Below are 24,233 nucleotides of genomic sequence, written 5' to 3'. Positions count from 1 at the left end.
AGGTTATTTCAGTTGAGGAATACCCCAACTGAGTCCTCTTACTAGAGTCCTCTATAAGAGGATAAAAGACAGAGAGAAAAGACACAGAAGCTGAGAAAGAAAGCCAGAAGCTGAAAGTAACAAAACTGGGTAAGAAGGGAGAAATCAGCCCACCTGCCATGTGCCTTGTCACGTGGCAGAGGAGCTGAGGATCGCCAGCTGCCTGTCTTCAGAGTCCATGTATTATCTTGATAATGCCTTGATTTGGACATTTTCATTGCCTCATTACCAGAAGCTTGCAAGTTAATAAACCCCCATTGCAAAAGCCAACCCATTTCTGGTATACTGCATTTCAGCAACTTTAGCAAACTAAAACAATCCATTATACTATTCACAATAGCATAATTAAGCTTTGCTTTATACCAAAAGATACAGAAAAAAGACTCAATGTAATTCAAAGCATATTCATGCCTCAATTGAAATCTAAGGAAACTGGTAACAGGAGGAAAGCTACTTGCCCTAACAAATGTCATCCATCAGAAGCTAAGGCCTGGCCCATGCACTTCCAGAAAAAAAAAATTCAACAAATGATGCTGCAATAACAGAATACTGACAAGGGAAAAGAATGAAATGTGCCCCCCCCCCCATACAGCATACAAAAAAAAAGCTGACAGGAAATATGAGAGCTAATATTCACCCTATATTTTCCCTCACGATTAACCTGATCTATTTATATTCCTCCTTTTCCATTTAACACACGGACCCTTATAAACCTGCTAAATCCATTACAATACAAAGTGGAGAATGAATAAAGACCTAACCTGAGACACGTTCATTTTCTGTTACTCTGGGAAAGTGGAGAGAAGTGGGAAGTTTGTGGTGGAGACCTGGGAGGGAATGGGTGCAGGCAGCACCCACAGTCCACATCACATGGACTACTTGTAAATGGTTTACAGTTTTTCAAAAGGTCCTCTTGATAAGACACTTTTGATGTACTGTTTTAGTTTTCTTGGATGCTCAAGCAAATACCAATGCAATGGTTTGGTTAAACTGTGGGCATTTGTTTGCTTACACTTTTGAAGCTAAAAGAAAAGTCCAAAACAAGTCTCAGTAAAGTGTTTTCTCCACAAAGATGGGTTATGGGGCAGGTTGCTGGTGCTCCTTGGTCCATGGCTTCTCCGTCACATGGCAGTGTACTTGGTGGCCTCTCCATTCTCTTCCAGGTTCTGCTGAGTTTCAGCTGCTTCTTTTCATGACTCTTCCTCTATTTGAATTTTATTTCACATATAGGACTCCAGTAACAAGACGGAGACCCAACCTCATTGGGCTGCTCCACATATTAACGTGTGTAACCCCTTCAAAAAGCCCTAATTACAGGGGGTTCACACCCAAAATGATGGGATTCTCTGAGGTCAGGATAACATCACTAGTGTCACATGGATGACTAACATGTGACAGCAGAAGAGAATTAGTAAAAAGTGAAAAGGAAGGGATTGGGTGTTCTTTGGGGATAGTGGAGACAATCTTCTCACTTTTGGCTGGTAGTTCCTTAACCCCATTATGCAGATTTGAAAGTGTGGGCCCCAGAAAAGCCATGTCCTTTAACCCTCATTCAGTATGGGTTGGAGGTTTTATTTGTTTTTGTTTTTGTTTTTGTTTTGCATGGCCAGGTACTGGGAATCAAACCCAGGTCTCTGGCATGGCAGGCAAAAATTCTGCCACTGACCCACCATCGCACTGCCCTAGCTGGGAGTTTTTAAATTATCCATTAAGATGTAGCTCACACAAATATGGGTGGTAAGTTTTGATTAGATGATTTTCATGGAAGTGTGTCTCTATCCATTCAAGGTGCAGTTGCTTACTAGAGCCCTTTAAGAGGGAACCATTTGGGAAAGTGCTACAGAGCCAAAAGATCCCACCCAGCAATACTGAATGAGGATTAAAGAATGTGGCTTTTCCAGGGCGTACAACAGTTACAAACTGGTGCATCTGCTAACACTTAACTCTCGAAACAACATTGCAAAGAAGTTATTATTAGTACACTCATTATCAATATCCTCAAGGAACCTCTAATTTGTTTTTCCTGAGTAACATGCAAAGACTTAATTTTAAATGGAATGTCTCACGTTATGCATATTTCTATAAAACCACTACATTTTTCTATGTGATCTCAAAATAATTTCATTTTTAGGAGTCACCCAAGGCATATTCAAGTTTTCCCCATTGTCTCCAACATGTTCAGCAGTTCATGTGTTATTCAGTGGGGAGTTGATCAAGCTCATGTGCTGTATTTGGCAGTGAAGTTCAAGTTTAACCCACCATGACTGGAGGTCTCTGAAGAACCTGAAGGGAAAAGACATCCATGTTCAATGTCTAAAGGAGGAGAAACATTGCAAAGTCAGAGCAAGGCATGAGCACAGAATCTAGCAGTAAGTGTAGTCACAAATCTTGCTGGCTCACCACATAGCACTCTGAAAAAGGGTCTTCTAGGTTCTTATCTATGTATGTGCAGGACAGAATACTCATCGTGGTCTGCACTCACTGCTGTTGGGTGGAGAGAGCTCCTGGGACTTTTGCAAAAGATTCACACCCTGGGCAAGGACATGTGTAACTATTTACTTCCTGTGGCTGGAGAACCACCCAGAAAGTGTAAATGTGTGCACATGGAGGTGGGAGCCTGAAGTACTGGGAACCCCAAGGTTCAGGCTCTTTAGTAACTGACATGGCTCTGGACCCATGAGACCCAGGGCTAAGTTATCATGGAGCACAAGTGCTCAGTGCCAGTTGGGGTTTGCAGGGAGCCCCCATGCTGTGTGGAGGGCACTGTGAATGAAGATGAATACATGTATCTATGGAAGAGCTGAGGATGCAGCAAGAAAGACCCAGGTCAATTCCAGCTGTGTCACCTGTGGCCGGGGACAGGATAAGACCCTTCAGGTCCAGAATAATTCAGTGTAAACTAACCCCAAGTCAAACAAAAGGAAACAAATAACAAGGATTAGAGAAGAAATAAATGAAATTGGGAGTATGAAAACATTTGAGAAAATTAACAAAACCAGAAGCTGGTTCCTTGAGAAAATCAATGAAATTGATGGATGCTTAGATAGGTTGACCAGAGAGAGAGTATACAAATAAAATCAGAAATGGAAGAGACAAAATAACCACTGACCACACAAAAATAAAGGAGGTAATGAGAGGATACTATGAACAACTATATACTACTAGACTAAATAAAGTAGAGGAAATGGACAACAACCTAAAAAGGCATGAACAACCAACACTGACTTGAGAAGAAACAGAGGACCTCAACAAGGCAATCACAAGTAAAGACACTGACTCAGTCATCAAGACACTTCCAAAACAGCAAAGCCCAAGACCAGCTGACTTCATATGTGTGAATTCTACCAGGAATTCAAGAAAGAATTAGTACCAATCCTGCTCAAATGAAAAAAAAGAAAATTGAAGAGCAGGGAAAGTTACCTAACTCATTCTAGGAAGCCAAAATCTCTCTAATACCAAAACCAGACAAAGATACTACAAGAAAAGAAAATTACAGACCAATCTCTTTAATGAATATAGATGCAAAAATCCTCAACAAAATACTTGCAATTCAAATCCAGTAGCACATTAAAAGAATTATACACCAAAACCAAAAGGGATTTATTCCAGGCATGCAAGTCTGATTCAGCATAAGAAAATCAAATTAATATAATACAACATATGTTCTAGCTTGCAAGCTGCTGGAATGCATTATACCAGAAACAGAACGGCTTTTAAACACGGGGGATTTATTAAGTTGCAAGTTTACAATTCTAAGGGCATGAAAATGTCCCAATTAAAGGAAGTCTATAAAAATATCCAAATTAAGGTACCAACAAGAGGTTACCTTCACTCAAGAAAGGCCAATGAGGTTCAGGATCTCTCTCTCAACTGGAAAGGCACATGGCAAACATGGCGACATCTGCTAGCTTTCTCTCCAGGTCTCTTATTTTAAGCTCCCCCAGGTGTGTATTCTTCTTTATCTCCAAAGTTCTCTGGCTGCATGAGCTCTGTGGCTCTGAAGCTCTTTCCAAATGTTTCCTCCTTTAAAGGATTCCAGTAAACTAATCAAGACCCACCTGGAATGGATGGGGTCAAATCTCCCTCTAATCAAAGGTTAATAGCCACAACTGGGTATGCCAAATCCGAGCAAACAATCTAATCAAGTTTCCAACCTACAGTACTGAATACGATTAAAAGAAATGGCTGCCTACACAAGATGGATCAGGATTAAAACATGGATTTTCTAGGGTACAGAAACCTTTCAAACTAGCAAACCATATTAACAGATCAAAGTGGAAAACCACATGATCATATCGATTGATGCAGAAAAGGCATTTGACAAAACTCAACATCCTTTCTTGATTAAAACACTTCAAAGGATAAAACAGAAGGGAACTTCCTCAGCATGATAAAGGGAATATATGAAAAACCCACAGCTAACATCATCCTCAATGGGAAAGACTGAAAGGTTTCCCTCTAAGATCATGAACAAGACAAGGATGCCCACTGTCACCACTGTTATTCAACATTGTGCTGGAAGTCCCAGCTAGAGCAATTAGACAAGAAAACAAAATAAAAGGCATCCAAATCGAAAAGGAAGAAGTAAAACTCTCACTGTTGCAGATGACATGACATTACATGTTGAAAATCTATAGCAAAGCTATTAGAGTTAATAAATGAGTACAGCAAAGTGGAAGGATACAAGGTCAATGCCCCCAAATCAGCTGTGTTTCTATAAACTAGTGGTGAGCAATCTGATGAGGAAATCAAGAAAAAAAATTCCATATACAACAGCAACCAAAAGAATCAAATATTTAAGAATAAGTTTAACTAAGGATACAAAAGACTTATACACAGAAAACTAAAAGAAATTGCTAAAAGAAATCATGGAAGACCTAAATAAATGGAAGAGCATACTGTGTTCATGGATTGGAAGACTAAATGTAGTTAAAATGTCAATTCTACCCAAATTGTTTTATAGATTCAATGCAATACCAATTAAAATCACAACAACTTACTTTGTAGAAATAGAAAAACCGATAACCAAATTTATTTGGAAAAGTAGGATGCCCTGAACAGCTACAATTATCTTGAAAAAGGAAAATGAAGTGGGAGGTCTCACACTACCTGACTTTAAAGCATATTACAAAGCTACAGTGGTCAAAACAGCATGGTACAGGCATAAAGATAGATATACTTACTAATGGAATCAAACTGAATGTTCAGAAATAGAAGTTATCATCTATGGACATCTTTGATAAGACAATCAAGCTAACCCACCTGCGACAGAGAAGCCTCTTCAATAAATGGCAAAGGGTCTAAAGGGTCTAAATAGACATATCTCCAAAGAAGATATATGAATGGCCAATAAGCACATGAAAGGATGATCAACATCAGACATTAGCTTTAAGGGAAATGCAAATTAAACCACAATGAGATACCACTTCATTTCTACTAGGATGGCTATAATAAAAAAAGCGAGATGATTAGTGTTGGTAAAGATGTGGAGAAGTTGAAACCCATATACATGGCTGGTGGGAATATAAAAGGACACAGGTACTTTAGCTGTCTGGTAGTTCCTCAAAAGACTAAACACGGTTATCATGTGACTCAGCAATTATACTCCTGGGCATAAACCTAAAAGAACTGGAAATACATGTCCACACAAAAACTTATACATGAATACTTATAGCAACATTATTCATAATAGCCCATAAGTGGAAGCAACCCAAGTGCCCATCAACTTCTAATTTCAATAAAATGTGGTATATCCATATAATAAAATACCATGCAGCCATAAAAAGGAATGACATTCTGATACAAGCTACTACATGGATGAACCTTAAATCCATTATGCTAAATGAAAGAAGCCAGTCACAAAAGGCCACATATTGTAGGATTCCATTTATATGAAATGCCAGAATAGACAAATCCGTAGAGACAAAGAAAATAGATTGGTAGCTGCCAGGGGTGGAGGGGGGTTGCGAATAGGAAGTTAGGGAATGACAGCTAACAACTATGGGATTTCTTTCTGAGATGATGAAAGTGTTCTAAAATTGGTTGTGGTGATGGTTGTGCAACTCTGTGAATGTACTAAAAACAATCAAATTGTACACATTAAGTGGGTGAAGTGTATGGTATGTGAATTATATCTCAGTAAAGCTGTTACCAAAAGAAAAAAAAATAAATGGTTTCTGAGAACTGGATATCCACATGCAAAAGAATGAAAGAGGGTCCATATCTCACACCTTATACAAAAATTAACTCAAAATGGCTTCAAGACCTAAATGTTAGAGCTAAGAACTTTTAGAAAACAATGTAGGTAAATCTTATAAATTTTGTGATTGGTGGTGGTATCCTCAACTTTATACTGAAATAAGAAGCAATGAAAAAAGAAATAGATAATGAGCTCTCCTCAAAATTAAACACTTTCGTGCATCAAAGAACTTTGTCAGGAAAGTAAAAAGGCAGCCTCAACAAGAGGAGACAATATTTGGAAACCACATATCAGGTAAGGGTTTAATATCCAGAATATATAAATAGATTCCTCAACTCAACAACAAAAAAGACAAACAACCCAATGAAATATGGCCAAAAGACTTGAGCAGACACTTCTCAGAAGAAATACAAATGCCTAAAAGGCACATGGAAAGATGCTTAACTTCACTGCTATTAGCAAAATGCAAATCAAAACCACAGTGAGATATCATCTGTCAATATAAAAAAAACAGGAAAAAAAAGTGCAGGAGAGGATGTAGAGAAAGAGGCACACTTATCCATTATTGCTGAGAATGTAAAATGCTACAACTACTGTTCTAGTTTGCTAGCTGCCAGAATGCAATATACCAGAAACTGAATGGCTTTTAAAAGGGGGAATTAAATGAGTTGTTAGTTTACAGTTCTAAGGTCGAGAAAACGTCCCAATTAAAACAAGTCTATAGAAATGTCCAATCTAAGGCATCCAGGGAAAAATACCTTGGTTCAAGAAGGCCGATGAAGTTCAGGATATCTCTCTCATCCGAGAAGGCACATGGTGAACACAGTCATGGTTTCTCTCTTGGCGGGAAGCGCACATGGCGAGCAAAGCTTCATCTGCTAGCTTTCTCTCCTGACTTCCTGTTTCATGAAGCTCCCTCAGAGGCATTTTCCTTCTTCATCTCCAAAGGACCCTGGCTAGTGGGCTCTTATGGCTATGTCATTCTTCTCTGGCTCTCTCTGAATCTCCCATTCTCCAAACTGTTTCCTCTTTTATAGGACTCCAATAAACCATCAAGACCCACCCAAATGGGTGGAGACATGTCACCACCTAATCCAGTTTAACACCCACTCTTGAGTGAGTCACACCTCCATGGAGAATATGTAATTAAAGTTTCCAACATACAGTACTGGATAGGGATTAGAAGAAATGGCTAACTTTACAAAATGGGATTCGGATTAAAACATGGATAATAACATAGGTAGTGTGCCAGTTTGAAAGGATTATGTACCCTAGAGCAGCCAAAGGTTTTAATACTGATCCTATCTTGTGGAAGCAACTGTTTTTTAAAATCCTGATTCAATACTTTTGATAATCTACTATTTTGATTAGATTATCTCCATGGAGATGTGGCTTGCCCAACAATGTGTATTAAATTTTAATTTAGATGTTAAAATAAATTTAGTTTGAAATGCCAGTGATCAATGAAAGCGAGGGGTAAGGGGTATGGTATGTAAAATTTTTTTTCCTGTTTTTGTTTTATTTTTCTGTTGTCTTTTTATGTCTTTTTCTGAATTGATGCAAATGTGTGGGAAATGATCATGATGATGAATATGCAACTATGTGATGATATTGTGAACTGCTGAGTGTATGTGTTGGGAATGTTTGTGCTTCTTGTAATTTTTTTTAATTAATAAAAAAAAATTTTTTTAATTTAATTTAGATAGAGATGTGATGCCATCCATTCTAGGTGGGTCTTGATTAGGTTACTGGGATCCTTTAAAAGAGGAAATATTTTGGTGAGTCAGAAATGACAGAGCTGGCAGGAACAACAGAGAGAGCCAACAGAAACTTCTGAGGAGAGCCTAGAGAAATGATAGACGCCTCAGAGCTGACAGAAACTTCACAGTAGAGCTGCCACAGATGTGGATCAGCAGAGAACAGACACATGAACGCCTGGAGATGCCTGGAGCCCAGCAGACATTGCCATGAGATGTTAAGCAAGCCAGAACCACGAGAGAGCCAAGGGAAGCCAAGAGATGAAAGCCAGCCCCGGAGAAGGAAAGTGAGGAATCTCCACAGGAACAGAGGCTGAAAGCAGTGGAACCCAAGAGCAAGAGACCAGTGTGCCTTCCCAGCTGATGGAGATGTTGCAGACATATCAGTATTTCTTGAATTAATGTATCTTTCCCTGGATGCTTCAGTTTGGACATTTTCACAGGCTTAGAACTGTAAACTTGTAACTTATTAAATTCCCCTTTTTAAAAGCTATTCCAGTTCTGTTATCACATTCTGGCAGCTTGCAAACGAACACAGGTAGAGAGTGGGCATTTGATGCTGAAGGAATACACATTGTGCAAGAAGACTGATCATAAAAATCCAGAAACAAATGGCACAATGTAGCCTGATTGTAGCACAATAATATAAGTACACTGGATGAAACTGAATATGAGTATGATTGAGGGAAAAAGGCTGGGGGCTTGTATGAAACCAGAAGGAGAGACAGAGGGTAAAGACTGAGGTGATATAACTTAGGACTGCCAAGTGTGGAAGTATAAAAACATTTTTGCATGAGGAAGAACAAGTAAGAGTCAACATTGCAAGGTGTTGAAAATTGATAGTATATGAGAAAAAGTACAATCACTGCAAACTAGGGTCTGTAGTCAATGGTAACACTGTAAAATACTTCCACTAAATGTAACAAAGACATTATGCCAAAACTAAATGTCAACAAGCAGGGGGCATGGGGAAGAGGTAAGGATTCTTTGTGGAAGAAAAGGAAATGTCTTCATATAGATTATGGTAGCTAAGGCATGTCTGTTTACTTAGGTTGGATTGTATGATATGCGAATAAAACTTTTAAAAAATTAACAGAGAAATAAAAAAAAATAAACAGAGAGGAACAAGTGCTAGAGACACTGCAGAGAAAGAGATGTCCCTATTCACTATCAGTAGCAAAACTAACAGGTGCAGCCTCTTGGAAGGCAGTGTGGTGGTTCCACAGGAGGCAAGGGGTGGGGCTGCCATATGAGCCTGAAACCCTGCTCCTTGGTTTATACCTGGAGGAACTGAGTGTGGGGACATGAATGGTGTGCTGGTTTGAAAGGATGTATATACCTAAAAAAGCCATGTTTTAATCAAAATCCCATTTCATAAAGGCAGAATAATCCCTATTCAATACTATATGTTTGAATCTGTATCATCTCCCTGGAGATGTAACCCAATCAAGAGTAGTTGTTAAGCAGGATTAGGGGAGACATGTCTCCACCCATTTAGGTAGGTCTTGATTAGTTTCTGAAGTCTTATAAAAGAGGAAACATTTTGGAGAATGAGAGATTCAGAAAGAGCAGAGCAGAACAACAGAGCTACAAGAAGCAGAGTCCACCAGCCAGCAACCTTTGGAGATGAAGGAGGAAAATGCCTCCTGGGGAGCTTCATGAAACAGAAATCCAGGAGAATAAACTAGCAGATGATGCTGTGTTCGCCATGTGCCCTTCCAGATGAGAGAGCAACCCTGACCATGTTCACCATGTGCCTTTCCAAATGAGAGAGAGAAACTCTGACTGTGTTCTCCATGTGCCCTTCCACTTGAGAGAGAAACCCTGAACTTCATCGGCCTTTTTGAATCAAGACATCTTTCCCTGGATGCCATTGGCTGGACATTTCTATAGACTTGTTTTAACTGGGACATTTTCTCAGCCTTAGAACTGTAAACTAGCAACTTATTAAATCCCCCTTTTTAAAAGCCATTCTCCTTCTGGTATATTGCATTCTGGCAGCTAACGAACTAGAAACAAATGGCATTTGCACACTGAAGTTTCTGGCAGCAGTGTTCATGATCCACAATGGATGCAGGTGGCCTAAGGGTATGATTGAGGAATGGAAGGTGGGGAACTATGGCGTATACACAAAATGAACTACTGAGTGGCCACAAGAAGGAATGAAGTTGTGAGGCATGCAACTAGGTGACTGAAACTTAAAGGCTGTATGTTGAATGAAATGTCAAAAACAAAAAGCTAAATATTATCATGCCCCATTTATATAGACTAACTATAATGTAAAAACTCAGTGAACTGAAGTTGGGAGCATGGGATAATAGGTTGGGGCATATTGTAAAGGGTCCTAGATTGTAAGCTCTTACAGCAGTCACATATTTTCAGAAGCTGTAATTGCTATTTCTAAATTCTGAGATACTAAACTGTTTATATGTAACCTGGTCATTACCAAAAACTTTGGGTATTTATGTAACAAGTGACACTCAGATTTAGAGCTCTGAAGCTATGAAAGCTAGCACTACCCCATACAGGAACTGTTTAAAAAGTTGAAAAAGTGATCAGACTTTGACTAGAGATACGAAGGAAGGTGATCTGGATAGGACTAAGGTACATCAGAAAATAAGTAAAGGATGATATCATCTATATTTGAAAACTTCGATTTCTGTGTGAGACTGAAGGGAGAGATGTTTATTTGGTGCAAAATTTATACTTTTGGTAGCTCATTACCTAATTTAATGTGTATGTCAGTTTAGCAGAATACCATAAGTACATGGAAACTTGACTAGGGTGTGAGATTTGTTGGTTTGTCCAGGTTAGTGTGATGTCCTGATATATCCCAGAGTAATTTTGGCAGTGAACAAAAAAGTATTTGCAAAGTCCCCTTGGGGGACTGGGGAGAAAGGATGAATATTCAATGTCTCCATTTGGAGAATTCCTGATATTCTTGCAAGCAGGGGGGGAACCAATTCAATAGGCTGAGCCTTTGATCTTGGGGCTTGCCCCAGTGAAACTTACTCCTGTAAAGGATAGGCTAAGCCAACTTATAATTATGCCTAAGAGGCACCCCTAGAGAACCTCTCTTGTTCCTCAGATGTCACCTCTCTCTCTAAGTCAACTCAGCAGGTAAACTCATTGCTCTAACCCCTATGTAGGTCATGAATACACAATTATGTGATGATATTGTGAGCCACTGATTGTACACCATGTATGGACTGTATATGTGTTAAGATTTGTCAATAAAAATATTTTTTAAAAAGAGTATAAGGGCCACTTCTTAGACCACCTGGGTTTGCTGCAGGCAGTCACACTGCGAAAGCTATATCATTGTATGGTCCTCTTCGGGAGGCATGGCTACTGGAACATAGTTCTAAGTTTCAGCTGTTCCCAAGACACTGGAGACCAAAAGAAATATCAAATATATTGATTCAGCAGTCATGTTCATTTCTTAAATCCCATCTTCTCTATTACACTCTCCCTTCTCTTCTTTTTTTTGTGAAGAATGACATTTATGCAAAGAGAGCAATAAATTTCAAAGTACACTGCAACAACAACAAATGAATAAGACTATGATGACTCTTTAAAAAGTAGAAAAAGTAATTGGACTTTGACTAGAGATATGAATGAAGCTGATCTGGATAGGATTAAGATGAATCAGAATGCAGGTAAAGGATGATATGGCCCATATTTTAACACCTCAACTTCTGTATGAGACTAAATGAAGAGATGTTTATTCGATGCAAGACTCATATTTTGGGCAGTACATTATCTAATTGTATTCGTATGGTCAGTTTATTCGAACACCATAACTACTTGGAATCTTGAGTAAAGCAGGAAATCTTGTTTGGTTTGTACAAGTTAGTACATATGCCTCGATATATACCAGAGAAATTTGGGCAGAGAATAAAAAAATATTTCCAAAGTCCCCTTGTGGGACTGGGGAGAAAGGAGGTAATATTCAGATTCCCCATCTGGGGAATTCCTGATATTCTCACAAGCAGTAGGAACAACCAATTCAATAGGCTGAGCCTTTGAACTTGGAGCTTGTCCCTATGAAACTTATTCCTACAAAGAAAAAGCTAAGTCTACTTACAATTTTGCTGAGAGTCACCCCCAGAGAACTTCTTTTGTTGCTCAGATGTGGCCTCTCTCTAAGCCAACTCAACAGGGGAACTACTGCCCTTCCCCATATGGGACAGGACTCCCAGGATGAGCTGGAACCCAGTATCATGGGATTGAGAAAGCCTTCTTGACCAACAGGGGGAAGACAGAAATGAGATAAAATAACATTTCAGCAGCTGAGAGATTTCAAACAGAGTTGAGAGGTTATCCTGGCAGTTATTCCTATGCATTATATAGTCATCTCTTTTTAGTTTGTGGTGTACTGGAGTGGCTAGAGGGAATTACCTGAAACTGTTGAGCTGTGTTCCTATAGCCTTGATTCTCGAAGATGATTAAATAACTATATAGCTTTTACAATGTGATTGTGTGAGTGTGGAAACCTTTTTCTGATGCTCCTTTTATCCAGGGTACGGACAGATGAGTAAAAAAAAATAAGGATAAAAATAAATAAATAATGGGGGGGGATAAAGGGCAAAAAAATGGGTAGATTGGCATACTAGGAGTCGATGAGAGAAGGGGTAAGGGATATAAGAGCTGTCAGTTTTTTCTTTTTATTTCTTTTTCTGGAGTGGTGCAAATGTTCTAAAAATGATCATGGTAATGAATACACAGCTATGTGATGACGTCATGAGCAACTGATTGTACATTATGAATGGACTGTATGTGTGTAACGATTTCTCAATAATAATATATTTTAAAAAAAGAAAAAGGCTATATATAATTAAGTTCTTGCATGAACTACTTCAAAGGTATGATTCTTCTACAAAGAGTGCTTAAGCTCCGGGCATAAGGGGAAAACTGCTATGGGCTATATTTAACAAGAAAACAGCAGTACCACAGCAACAGGAGACGTAAATAATAGGGGGAGGGACAAAAGTTAATGGGTGGTTTAGATTTCCTATTGGTGAGGGTGTGTTTATTGATTATCTTTTTCTTGGGAATAATGAAGTTATTTAAAATTCAGAATGTTGATGGACTTTGGCCTCTGGGCATTACACATGATGCCTATTGAATGCAAGTGGCTGAAGGAGGCACTGAATGAGAAGTAGATTGCTGAACTATGGTGCATACATATGGTCGAATATTGTGCTCCTACCAGAGAGAACAAAGTTATGAGGCATGAAACAATGTGAATGAACTTGTGGGACATTTGGTGAGGGAAAATAAGCCAAAAATGAAAGAACAATTATTGTATGACCTCCTTTAGAAAATGCTTATAAAATTGAGTAGATTGAAATAATAGTGATCAATGAAAGGGAGTGAAAAAAAAAATAGGGGGAACAAAGGTTAAAATATATTGGGGTGGTCTGGACAAGGTGACTCAGTGGCAGAGTGCTCACCTGCCATGTGGGAGACCTGGGTTCGATTCCTGGTGCCTGCCCATGCAAAAAAAAAAAAAATATATATATATATATATATATATATATATATATATATATATACAGTAGACAGAAATACCAGTGGTCAATGAGAGGGAGGGGTAAAAAAAACACATTATAGTATGTATGAGTTTTTTCTTTTTACCTTTCTGGAGTGATACAAATGTCTAAGAAATGGTCATGGTGACAAATATACAACTATGATATTGTGAGTCACTGATTATACACCAAATACAGAATGTTCGTATGTTAAGAATGCTTGTGTCTGTATGTTGTTTTGTCAAAAAAAAATATTAAAAAAGAAAATGCTTATAGGAAAACTAGATTGTAAACTCTTATAGCAGACACATTTAGTCTGGAGTGGTAATTATCATTTCTGGATTTTGAGAGGGTAGTATTTAGAGATAAGAATGAAACTGATCAGGTTGGGATTAAGGTAATTCAGAATACAGGGGTAAGGAAGACCTTGTCTATATTTTAGAACCACACCTACTCTTTGAGACCAAAGGAAGAAAGCTTTATTTGGTCTGTAACCTAAATTTTCTATAGTACATAAAGTAACTCAACCTGTCTGGAGAGCTTATTTGAAAAATGGAAACACAGGGATCCCAGAGTAAGAATGAGGGCCTTTAATCCTGTATAGCTTAATCTAATGCCTGTATACATCATAGAATATAGTGAACAGATAAGCAAAAAGCATTGGCAAAGGCCCTTGAGAGAGGGGAGAAAAAATATGGAACTATTAAACTTCACCATCAGGGAATCCCTTGATACTGTGTCATACATTAGGGACACCCAAATCAACAGGCCAAGTCCTTGATCCTGAGGCTTACTCTCGTAGCAGAGAAGCTTAGCCTACCTATAGGTATGCCTAAGACTTCCATCTGGAGAACCTCTTTTGTTGCTCAGATGCGCCCTGTCCTGCTAAGCCCAACTCTGTAAGTGAAGTCATTGCCCTCCCGACCACATGGGCATGACATCCAGGGAAGAAAGTCTCCCAGTGGAGTGGGAGATGACTACCAGTGATGAGTCTGGCCCGAGCACCATGGGATCAACAATTACATCCTAATCATAAAGGGGAAAAGAAGTGTATCTAATAAAAGTACCAGTGGCTGAGAGAGTTCAAATAGAGTTGAGGCTACTCTGGAGGTCACTCTTACACAAGCTTCAGTTAGACATTGCTACCTATCATAACCTGCCAAACTCCAACCAAAACCATTCCAGCCAATCCTAAAGAACACCTAGGGCAATATATAAGATTCTACAAAGGTTCCATGTACTAGGGTATTTTCCAGAAACCTGCAACCTCCAGATGGGTCCCTGGACCACATAAGTCCTGAAACCTAGAGGGCCCAGCCTCTCCACAACATCAGCTAGTTCCATCTCCCTACCCCATATTACTGACAGCCCCATACAACATGAAAAAGTTAGAATGCACATAGACCAAATACCCATAAAGAGTGGGAAAAAGATCAAAGGTGATGGTGGCGTTATAAAGAGAAGGTAGGGTTTAACAAATGAATATGATTGCTGAATCATTATATTGATATTTTTTTTAGTCTCCAGTATCTTACAGCAGCTAGAAGTAAAAACCTAAAATTGTGAACTTGTAACCCATACCAAACTCTGAAATCTGTTCTACAACTAACTGTGGCACTGTGCTTTGAAATTTATTGGTGTTTTACATATATGTTATTTTTCACAAAAGATATTTGATTGTGATAATGAAAAAATATTTATTCCTTCTACACTCCTATATTCTGAAGCAGCTAGAAGGAAAAATCTGAGAGGACAGTATGGTAGGCCACAAACTCTGGGATCTGTCCTGCCAACTACTTGTTGAAGAGTGCTTTGTAAACTGTTGCATTTTTCTTTCTTTGCTTTGTATATATATACTATACAATAAAAAAAAATGACGTTGCAGATCTCAACCAAATCCATTCTTGCCAATCCTAAAGAACACATGGGCATTATATAAGATTCTACAAGGGTTCCATGCACTAGGGTAAGTTTCCAAAATCTACAACCTCCAGATGGATCTCTGAACAAGATTAAGTCCTGAAATTCAGAGGGGCCAGCCTTACCAAAACATCAACTTGTTCCATCTCCCTATCTCATATTATCAACAGCCCCTTCCAACATGAAAAAGTTTGAATGGACATAGCCCAAATACCCCTGAAGAGGGGGAGAAAGATCAAGAGTGATGGTGGAGTTATACTGAGAAGGTCGGGTTTAACAAATGAGCATGAGTGCTGAAATCATTATGTTGATATTTCTTTTAGCCTCCAGTACCTTAAAGCAGCTAAAAATAAAAACCCAAAATTGTGGAATTGTAACCTATACCAAACTCTGAAATCTGTTCTACAACTAGTTATTGTAGAACTTTGACATTTACTGCTTTTATGTTGTTCTAGTTTGCTAGCTGCCGGAATGCAACACACCAGAGACGGATTGGCTTTTAATAAAAGGGGATTTATTTTGTTGGTTCTTCAGAGGAAAGGCAGCTAACTTTCCACTGAGGTTCTTTCTTATGTGGAAGGCACAAGATAGTCTCTGCTGGTCTGCTCTCCAGGCCCCTGGGTTCCAACAACTTCCCCTGGGGTGCTTTCTTTCTGCATTTCCAAAGGCCTGGGCTGAGCTGCTAGTCCTGAGATGAGGAATGCTGAACTGCTTAGCAGTGCTACATTGTGATCTCTCCTTTAAGCACCAGCCAATTAAGTCAAACACCACTCATTGCAGCAGACAGCCTCCTAGCTGACTGCAGATGTAATTAGCAACAGATGAGGTTGTATCATTGGCTTATGTCTGCAGCAATAAGACTAGGTATGCTCACCTGGCCAAGTTGACAACTGAATCTAACTAACACATATGTATATGTGTTTTTAAAGAGAAGGAGAATTATAACAGACAAGATAGGATTTAACAAATGAGTATGACTGCTGAATCATTATATTGATATTTCTGTTGGTCTCCAGTGTCTTGGAACAGCTAGAAGAAAAAAAATCATAGAACTGTAACCCATACCAAACCTTAAAATCTGTTCTATAAATACTTGTTAAAATGTACTTGGAAATGTATTGCTCTTTTGCATATGTCATATTTCACAATAAAAAAAAAGACGGATGGAGTCCATTCTACTCTGCTTTGTTTTTACAACTGCTAGCCCAGATGGAATAGTCAAGAAAGAAATTAGTGAAATAAACAATAGAATATTTGAAACTCTGTTTGAAAAAGGAGGTTCACCCTTTTCTTCAGAAAGTACTTGGCTCTTCTGTAGCCAGATAAATGAAAGCAAACAAAATCTGCAAGAGACTACCTAACACCACCTCTCACTTACCTTCCCTTTCAGTACAAAACACTTGGACAATAGTCAAAGAGAAATGATCTTCTCAAATGCACCCTCAGAATATGCCAAAAAATATATATGTGACAGCAAGAAGGCTATTTCATCAGTAAACCAAAATGTCAGAAACATTCCATCTGCTTTGCTTTGTATTACTCATGGCCATAAAGCTAAATAACATATATGACCACAAACCATACAGTGACCAAGGGGACAAAGTAATAGTAAGGTTGACCCATTACTATATATGACACTACTACCAGGAAGCTGAGATGAAACAGGACCTGACATACTCTATGGATTCCAAAGTTTCCTTTGATCTAAAAGTATGAGAAATGCCCATATCCTGTTGGAAACAGATATGCAGCAACCAGAACACAAATGTGCATGCAAATAGGCAAAAATGTACTTGCTCCAGATATGTGATAAATCACAATCACAAGTTACATCCAGCCTTTCCATTCACCTGTTTGTTCTCTATGTAATACTTTAGTCTCTCTAGTATTTTCACTGTAAAATATTCCAATTTTGTAATATGCTTGAAAGTCAGGAAGTGTGAGTCCTCCAACATCATTCTTTTCCAAGATGTATTTGGCTGTTTGGGATCCTTGGCTTTTCCATTTCTGCAGAGTAGGCTGCTGTAATTTTGATTGGGATCACACTGAATCTGTAAATCAGTTTGTGTAGAACTGACATCTTAATGATATCTAGTCTTCCAATTCATGAACAAGTAATGCCCTTCCATTTGTTCAGGTCTTCTTTGATTTCTTTTAGAAACGTTTTGTAGTTTCCTGTATGCAAATCTTTTTCATTCTTCATTGAAACTCTTTTACTCAAGAATGACTGCACTATTGTTATCATGTGCAATGATGTAGAATGATAAACAATGTGATCCCAATCAAAACTGCAACAACCTACTCTGCAGAAATGGAAATGCCAAGTATCAAATTTATTTGAAGGCTAAAGGGTCCCAAACAGCCAGTATGCCTTTAATTTATATGCATTCATGTTACGATATTAAATGCTTCCTCACATGATTTTGCCTTTTGTTCTACTTTGCAAGCTGCTAGAATGTGATATCCCAGAAATGGGATGGCTTTTTAAAGGGGGAATTTATTAAGTTGCAAGTTTACATGTTCTAAGGCCAAGAAAATGTCCAAATTAAAGCAAGGCTATAAAATGTCCAATCTAAGGCATCCAGGGAAAGATACCTTGGTTCAAGAAGACCAGTGACATTCAGGACTTCTCTCTCAACTGGAGGCACATGGCGAACATGGCAACATCTGCTAGTTCTCTCTCCAGGTTCATTATTTCATGAAGTTCCACAGGGGCATTTTCCTTCTTCATCTCCAAAGGTCTCTGTCTGCATGGGCTCTCATGGCTCTCCTGGCTCTCCCACTTTTTCCAAAATGCTTTCCTCTTAAAGGGCTCCAGTAAGCAACCCCACCTTGAGTGGGTAGAGACAAAACTCCACGGAAGCCATCTAATCAAGTTACCACCCACAATTGGGTGGGTCACATCTCCATGGCTAATCAAAAAGCTCCCACCCAGCAATATTGAATAAGGATTAAAGGGCATGGCTTTCCTGAAGTTTACAACAGATTCAAACTGGAACACCTTTTAACTATGGTTGCAGATATATAAGCCTAAATCTTTGTACATTTTTCACACAGGAACTATTCTGGCTCCATGACAGGGTTTTGTCATTGTTGACACTGTTGTGGCTTTTTACAAAAAAGGCCAAATTTTCTTTCCAATCCAAACATTCTCCTGTGTTCTCTCCTTCAGCTACACCAGTGTGATACCGATCACCCTAAGGATGGACTTCATATGTTCTCATCTGCCCCTGCCACCCACTAATTAATTTTTGTACATTATTTCCAATGTTTGGAAAGCTCTTTATACTCTTTTTGATATTTCCTATTACCCCTTCTATTTTTTTTTAATCTATCTCTTACTCTAAACTTATGAAGTGTAGTGAAGAGTCAAGTTGTTACGACTGAGTCTGAATATACATACAAGTTCAAGTAAGCTGGTGACTTTGGACAATGTTTGCTTTTGTTTTAGTTTTGTTTTATTAAAAGCTAACTTTAGGTATAAATTTATTTATCGGTTGCACAAATTTGATTGTTTTGTAGTGTTTAAAAGATTGCACTTACTTGCTTTGACTATACATGGGGTAAAGTATATTTTTGTTGACGTGAAAATATGGGGTAATTTAAACAGTAAATAAGTGTTGTGTGGCTGATTTAAAAATAATAATAATAATAGTAACACGGGAAAAAAATCACCTAATGTAAAATATGGACTATACTTAACATTAACATTTTAATATTTGTTCAGCAACTGTAATAGTTACCATAGTAATGCAGTGTCAATAATAGGCGGATATATGAGAACATTGTATTTTTACATGACTTTTCTGTAAATCTACAACCTCCTTAACAAATAATAAGAATAATTTAAAGAATAAATTGAAGACAGCAGGGAAACAGTGGTTGGAACATAGCACCTACCCTTACAGTCTCCCAACTCCCAAAGTTACTATTTACCCAGAGGAACAGCACCTGCAATGATGTCTGGTTCAGAGAAAATGCAAGAGATGTTTGTTGAATGAATAAGAGAAGAACTAAGAAGGGACAGTAATAGAGATTATGACTCCAAGCTGTAAATCCAACACTGCAGGACTTTGTGTTCTCCCACTCCTTTTGTTCTCTTTTCTCCTTTTTCCTTTGCTCCTTTTTTCTATAAAAAGCCCCACATGTGAAAATAAATAAAGTAAAATAGCATTACTAAAGCTAAGAGCTTTAAAATGGAGTCAGGAGGCCATTCAGGTGGTTACTCTTTATGTACATCTCAGCCAGATGACACAAACTGCCAAAGTATGCATAGTCACAAGCAACATGTTCCTCAAAATCTTAAGGATAACTGGACATCATAAATAAACCAGAAGATAAAGAAATCTATAAACTATCTAACCTGTAGGACATTTGGAGCACTCCGAATATTCACACGTCACAAACAATTTAGATAATCTTCTTTTTCTTTAAAAACCTTGCTGGGAAGTGCCAAGTCAGGACACAATTTAGGTTGCTACCTGAACCTGTGCTCCAGGAATTGCAATTCTAAAACCTCCAAACAGACACTTTTGCAGCTCAATTTGTTATTTCTCGATTGACACAGAATGGCAAAAGAATATAACAATGCCAGCTCTGATAGTGATACTAGGAACCACAGAAATTCTACAAAAGGAAATTGTTGGTCAATTTACATATTGGAGTACTAGAGGAGAATTATGAGTATGTAAAAGACAGCAAGCAGGGAAGTAACAGGGAGGGTACCTAGAAGAGATTGTTCAGAGAAACAAATTTGATTTAAGAGCTCCTAGGTTGCAATCTGCTCATTTCTCATCCAGAGCTAGCTGTTCAATTCTTTGCAGCAAATTACTCTTTAAAGACTTACATTGTTTCCGTTTGTTACTATTCTAAGCCACGCACACTTGATACAGATAATGAAATTCAGAAAGCAAATGAGGAATAGAATGCCAAAAAAGCAATTGTCAAAGTGCCTGTCCCCAGCATTGCCCAGAGAAAATGGTTCCCTAAAACGTAAGCACCATTGTATACATAAAACAAGGGTCACAAAGGAGCTTTGAAAAAAAGGTGCAAATTTTCCTTGTTTCTTTTTCCTACCTTAGAGCCCACATTTCACAAAAAAAATGCCTTCCCAGTTGCTCCTTTCATCAGCTAAATCCCCCTACCCCAGGCACACACACAACAATCTCCCAAACCTCCATTCCTCTTGAGCTTCTCTCAGTAAAAGAACCTACACAAAGCCAAGTGAGAATTCTGAGAATTTTTCTTGTCTTTGACCTCTCCCTGCCTCACTCGCTATATCTAACCACTTTCCAAATCCTATATATTAGGCTTCCCAGATACATTTAGACTCCATGCACTTCTCTCTATTCTTACTGCTGCTTCCCTCGATCAGGCCACTCTCACCTTCTGCCAAAACGTAGACAGCTTCAGGACTTCCCTGACCTTCCTAATCCATTCTAATCACTGCAGTCAGAATCATCCCTCCAAAAACACGCGTCATGCTCCGGCTTAAATGCACTCGATGCGCTTAGGATAAAGTCCATGCCCTCTGAATGCGGTTTCTAAGGTTATAATGATCTACTTGCTGCGCCCCGCCCCACACTCATCGCTCACTTCACCTATCCACAATTTACCGCACTTTCAGTTCGCTGAACTCACCTTCAGTTCTTTCCGCCTGGAACACCCGTCCCTCCTCTGTTCTCTTGGCTAACTGTGGTGCATCCTGCGTGACTCAGCTCAGCTGTCATTTGCACACGCGCGATGGGCCGGCTCCACACAGCCAAAGGGCTGCGGTTGGGGCGATTTATGTCTTACAGTCGGGAGGCCTTGGTAGAGGCCCAAGTCACATCATATGCTCTTTGGATTTGTTAACAGGTCGGAGATCCCGGCCGGCTCCTTTCATCACTGCGTGAGGATCTGGATCCTGCAGATGCAGCCTCCGCCCAACCCGAGCTCGCCTTCACCGAAACCCAGAGCAGAAGCGCCGGGAGCCCAGCTCAAGATGCGACCCCGCCTCTCACGCAGAGTGGGACACGGGGTGGGGCGGGGCCAAAGACTGGGCGCGCATGCGCAGTCGGAGGAGCGTGGCTGGCGGTGACGTCAGTCATACTAAAGAAGCGAGACGTTCCTGCCAGTGACCTGAGCTTAGATCTTCTAAAGGAAAGGCTAGGGGATGGGAGAGCACCCTCTGAGCCATAATTCCAGACCATATCCAGGTAGAGATGGCCTGATCTCCCCATTTCAGGAGCTCCTTGCAGGGAGAAGCAAGGTGGTCACCATCTGTTTTAGTTGCTAAACTGCTGGAATGCCATACACCAGAAAAGGAACAGCTTTTAAAAGGATAATTTATTAAGTTGCAGATTTACACTTCTAAGGCAATAGAAATGTCCAAACTAAGACATCCAGGGAAAGATACCTTAACTCCAAAGAAAGGGCCGATGAAGTTTGGGGATTCTCTCTCAGTTGGGAAGGTACATGAGGATGCCTGCTAGCTTTCTCTCCTCATTTTGTAAGGCTTCCCCCTGGGCTGTTTCCCTTCTGCATCTCCAGAGGTGTCTGGTTGTGTGTGCTATGTGGGGCCTAGCTTTTTCCAAATCGTTCCCTCTTAAAGGGCTCTGGTAAGCAACCCTCCCCCCCTTGAATGGGTGGGTCACATTTCCATGGGAACCATGTAATCAGAAGATCCACCCACAATTGGGTGGGTCAACTCTCCATGGAAACAATAAAAAAGATCTCACCCAGCAATGTTGAATGAGTAGTCCTATATTCTGGAGCAGTTAGAAGGAAAAATCAGAGGATGGAATGATAGCCCATGCCAAACTCTGGAATCTGCCCTGTAACTACTTGCTGAAGAGTGTTTTAAAAACTCTTCCTTTTTTCTTTGTTTACTTTGTAAATATGTCATACTACACAATTTAAAAAGTTAAAAAATATATTGAATGAGAATTAAAGAACATGGTGTTTCTGGGGTACACAACAGTTTCAGACAGGCTCACTATCTGTAGTCGATGGAATAATGGACCCCCCAAAGATGTCCAGCCACATGATAATCCTCAGAACCTGTTACCTTAAATGGCAAAAGAGACCTTGCAGATATGATTAAGGATCTTAAAATGAGATTATTCTGGATTTTCCAGGTGGACCTGATGTACATAATCACAAAGGGTCCTGATAAGAGAGAGAGAGCAGAGTGAATATTAAGTGATGAAAATTAAAGGTTATAGGGCTGTGTGGAAAGGTCACAGTGAATGAATGTCAACAGTCACTAGAAGCTGAAAAGTGCAAGGAAAAGCTTTCTTCCCTCTGAGCTTCCAAAAGCAAGTGCCTTGCTATCATTTTGACTTTAGCCCAGTGAAACTGTCTTCCAGAACTGTCAAAGAAGAAATTTGCATTGTCTTAAGCCAGGATTAGCAGGATGCTAATATGCCATCTTTGAGGAAGGACAGAACTGACCAAAACTTCACCAAAGCTGAGAGGAAGCTCTGGGCTGTGTAAGGTTCTTGATTTAGAGCCCCTGGAGAGTCCATGCCCACTCAAACTCAGTCCCTCAGCTTTAGATGGCATCATGGGGCACACAGCTGGGTAGGAGCAGGAATCTTCCCCATCAGCAGGAAATTAGTCAGGCTTGTTTAAGTGTATAAGGCACAATCACACTCAGATGATTGTGCATCAGTGTACATGGGGAAAGGAGGAGGCATCAAAAGTTGGTTCAGAGAGTGCAGCAGTCGCTTCTGTACTTACTGGTTTGGAAAGAACGTATTTGAGAGACATCATGGAAAATGTGAACCTCAGGTCATTGTTGAATATAAGAATTTCAGCTCCTGCCCTGTCTAGGAGCACTTCTATGCACCATAAATAGAATGTATAATTCCCAAGAGTTGAAGGAGATGATACTGGGTCAGTGTTCCATTTTTCTAGATAGTCATTTTTTAAAACAAACAAGCATTTACTGGGTTATTTCTCCTCAGAATACCTTGACCTTTTGGCTCAACCTCAGTTCCTTGGCTGGGGTTTCAGGATTGGTTTTCTTGGCTGCTCAGGGGCCGAGTGGTCTTGCACATCCTTAGTAAGAACCATTTGGGCATGCTTTCCTCAAAAGAGCACTGTGGACAGGACAAGCTTGAGAGATTCATGGACTCTCTCCATATCAGCCTGGAGTTTGCCAGGACAATGAATTGTAGCACATTGAGAGACAGAGATTGGGCAAAGAAATTCATCCTACCTGGTTCCTTGCAAAAAGCAGTATCTGGTGCCATCCCCTCCTACCCACCACACTGCTCCTGTGTGCTACATGGAGGGGAGAGCGCCAGCAAGCTCAATGAATGACCTTGACTCCTAAAGTTTGTGTGCTTTTGCACAAAAATGGAGCTGCCCGAGACTTGTGGCCAAGCATCTGTGAGCCCTGCTAGGTGACCATACCACAGGGGGAAGTGTCTCCACTCCCTCTTTTATTGCTTCACTCACAGCATTCAGTTTACAGCTTCTCTTGTCTTTTTAGGGTCTACATTTTACAGGCAAAGCTCAAGCCCTCTGTTCCCTCTCAGAGCCCAGTCTCTTCATCACCTTTATTTGTCTACTGTTGACTCTTCTTCCTCCAAACTCTATCTCAGCAACAAATAAAGCATTGACACCCTGGTCATTACTGGGGCACCCCTAAGTGAGACTTGATTTTATACTGGCACCTCTGAGTTCACAAGTCACCTAGCTTGACCGCCAGTTCGTCTCCCAGCTCCTCATCAGAGCCCATGGGGAAACTATCAGCCTTCACTATCCCATTGGGGGAATTCTGACTTCTTTCCCTGT

The 24,233-nt window shown here is 39.7% G+C and overlaps 1 long non-coding RNA gene and 1 pseudogene across 1 annotated transcript in view; both read right to left on the bottom strand.

The window, feature by feature from the left end:
- LOC143673785 (uncharacterized) overlaps window positions 1-21,656 on the bottom strand; it is a 32,197-nt gene extending 10,541 nt beyond the window's left edge. Inside the window, exon 1 of the long non-coding RNA XR_013170641.1 lies at window positions 21,090-21,656. This is a non-coding gene — a long non-coding RNA (uncharacterized LOC143673785). The remainder of the gene's footprint in view (window positions 1-21,089) is intronic.
- Window positions 13,581-17,477, bottom strand: LOC143654232 (N-acetylneuraminate (7)9-O-acetyltransferase pseudogene; annotated as a pseudogene).
- Window positions 21,657-24,233: the final 2,577 nt, after the last annotated feature.

The sequence above is a fragment of the Tamandua tetradactyla genome, chromosome 2, assembly GCF_023851605.1.
Source record: "Tamandua tetradactyla isolate mTamTet1 chromosome 2, mTamTet1.pri, whole genome shotgun sequence".
Lineage (NCBI taxonomy): Eukaryota > Metazoa > Chordata > Mammalia > Pilosa > Myrmecophagidae > Tamandua > Tamandua tetradactyla.
Note: the sequence above shows the minus strand (reverse complement) of the source record. Positions and strands in the feature narration are given on the sequence as shown.